Raw genomic sequence first — 3,220 nt, 5'->3', positions numbered from 1 at the left:
TTAACACTGGATTTAAGATTATATAAGTCAAGGTATCTTAGCACAGCCCATTCTACTATGAATGCACAAAAGCCAGAAGATTCCCTATAAAATTCTTTGGAAATAGACATGAAGCCTGCAGCAATTTTCTTGAAAACTATTTCCCTCATGAAAAATAGCCAATAATGTGGGCATGCCATAGCTGATCTTACCCAAACATGCCTGCTACTGAAGTTATGATTTCAAAATCCTAAAGACCCATTTGCTTCTCCCTGGTAATTCTCACTCAGTAGATAAATGACTCCATTTCCCCTCTACAAACCCAGCTATGTTTGTTCTTCTGAAAGAAATCTTGTTAAATCTGAGTCTGATTTATCCTCTCATTTGCCTCAATTCCAGGGTTTTTTTGTTTCAGCAATAATAAATATTTTGCTGGCCTCCACTGTCCCGGACATATTCTTGTTAATAGTTCTTCTTCAGGTTTTACAAAGAAACATGTTTAATTAGGATTATGATCTACTTATAGACTCAGGATAATGTAATAACCTGGTGCATGTAGTAAAATTGCTTTATTCATAACGTTTTATTACACTTGACAATTAAAATACATTTTATTTTGAGGTGGGTGTTTGCTTACATTTCTTACTCATTGCTATAATTGGGGAAAGCAGGTACTGAAAAGAGCAAAAAGTAATATGTGTGTGGGGGCAGTGGTGAATAGAGCAGTAGCTATGTTCTTATAATAAGATAAATATCATTCAGTTCAGTTCAGCTCAGCGGCTCAGTCATGTCTGACTCTTTGCGACCCCATGAACCGCAGCATGCCAAGCCTCCCAGTCCATCACCAGCTCCCAGAGTTTATTCAAATCCATGTGCATCAAGTCGGTGATGCCATCCAGCCATCTCATCCTCTGTTGTCCCCTTCTCCTCCTGCCCTCAATCCCTCCCAGCATCAGGGTCTTTTCAAATGAGTTACCTCTTCGCATCAGGTGGCCAAAGTATTGGAGTTTCAGCTTCAGCATCAGTCCTTCCAATGAACACCCAGGACTGATCTGCTTTAGGATGGACTGGTTGGATCCAGTCCAAGGGACTCTCAAGAGTCTTCTACAACACCACAGTTCAAAAGCATCAATTCTTCGGCATCAGCTTTCTTCACAGTCCAACTCTTCAATCCATACATGACCACTGGAAAAACCATAGCCTTGACTAGATGGACCTTTGTTGACAAAGTAATGTCTCCGCTTTTTAATATGCTATCTAAGTTGGTCATAACTTTCCTTCCAAGGAGTAAGTGTCTTTTAATTTCATGGCTGCAATCACCATCTGCAGTGATTTTGGAGCCCAGAAAAATAAAGTCAGACACTGTTTCCACTGTTTCCCCATCTGTTTGCCATGAAGTGATGGGACCGGATGCCATGATCTTCATTTTCTGAATGTTGAGCTTTAAGTCAACTTTTTCACTCTCCTCTTTCACTTTCATCAAGAGGCCCTTTAGTTCTTCACTTTCTGTCATAAGGGTGGTGTCATCTGCATATCTGAGGTTATTGATATTCCTCCCGGCAATCTTGATCCCAGCTTGTGCTTTATCCAGCCCAGCGTTTCTCATGATGTACTCTGCATATAAGTTAAGTAAGCAGGGTGACACAAGATAAAAATTATGTGACCCAATCTTTAATTAAAAAAAAATTTGGGGACAGCTAGCTATATTTTCACTCTTCAGAATCCCTCAATATACCTAATGGTCAATAGATTTAATATAATACTCTGCATTAGATTTCTCAGGAAAGCCTTCCTCCATTCCTATGGCTAAATTCTATTCAGAGATAATCCAATATATTCTGTCCCAATCAGTGGTTTCCCATTTCAAGTGCATCTTAGAAATTTCTACAGAAGGGAACCTCTAAGTATGATCCCTAGACCAGCAGTTTTAGCATCAGCTAAGAATTTGTTAAACATGCAAGTTCTTCAGACCTGCCATGCAATTCATCTGCTTCATGGTAAATAGATGAGGAAAAAGTAGAAACAGTGACTGATTTTATTTTCTTTGTTTCAAAATCACTCTGGACACTTATTGCAGCCATGAAATTAAAAGACACTTGCTCTTTGGAAGGAAATCTATGACAAAAAGCGACACCATGTTAAAAAGCAGACATGACTTTGCTGACATAAGTCCATATGGTCAAAGCTATGGTTTTTCCAGTAGTCAAGTATGGCTGTGAGAGTTGGACCATAACCAAGGCTGAGTGCCAAAGAGTTGATGCTTTTGAATTGTGGTACTGGAGAAGACTCTTGAGAATCCCCTGGACTGCAAGGAGATCAAATTAGTCAATCCCAAAGGAAATGAGTCCTGAATATTTATTGGAAGGACTTATGCTGAGGCTGAAGCTTCAGTACTTTGGCCACCTGATGCAAGGAGCCAACTTATTGGAAAATACCCTAATACTGGGAAAGATTGAGGGCAAGAAGAGAAGCGGATAACAGAGGATGAGATGGTTGGATGGCATCACCAACTCAGTGGACATGAGTTTGAGCAAATTCTAAGAAATAGTGAAGGACAGACTCAGGAAAGGGTCCAGTAATTTGTGTTTTTAAAACTCTGCAGATGATTCTGATCCACGTTGATGTGTGAAATAATGGAAATAATTAGATTGTTCTAAATATGATCTGCCATGCCTACTCCAGGCTAAAACTTTTAGGGATAAGACCTTCCCTGTAAATCTCATCAACATCTATAGTCATATAGTGTAGTTATTAGCAGAATAGTCTTTGGATTCTATCTGCTATGTTCTAGAATTGTTCAAATGTTTTAATTTCTCTTACTGCATTTTCTGCATCAGTACAAAGAGGATATTAATATTTTTCTCCTAGAGTTATCTTAAAGAGCAAGAAATAAGGATTAAAGAGCTATTTCTAAACTCTTCAAAGAATGATCCACACAAAGAAAATCAAAATACTTATTGTATTACAGATAAATGTATTTTTATTGTTAACAATCATATTCACAATTATTCTTACTGAATAAGATATGAATATCTTATTCTTGCATTAGATATTCCTAGTTTATAAAGTAATATTCACTATTGAATTTTTCTTTGTGTCAGGGGAGGAATTGTTGTTGAATCGCTAAGTCATGTCTGATTCTTTTGTGACCCTATAGACTGTAGCCTGCCAGGCTCCACTGTCCATAGGATTTCCCAGGCAAGAATACTGGAGTGAGTTGCCATTTCTTTCTCCAGGGCAT

The sequence above is a fragment of the Cervus canadensis genome, chromosome 27, assembly GCF_019320065.1.
Source record: "Cervus canadensis isolate Bull #8, Minnesota chromosome 27, ASM1932006v1, whole genome shotgun sequence".
Lineage (NCBI taxonomy): Eukaryota > Metazoa > Chordata > Mammalia > Artiodactyla > Cervidae > Cervus > Cervus canadensis.
This window is presented reverse-complemented; position numbering follows the sequence as displayed.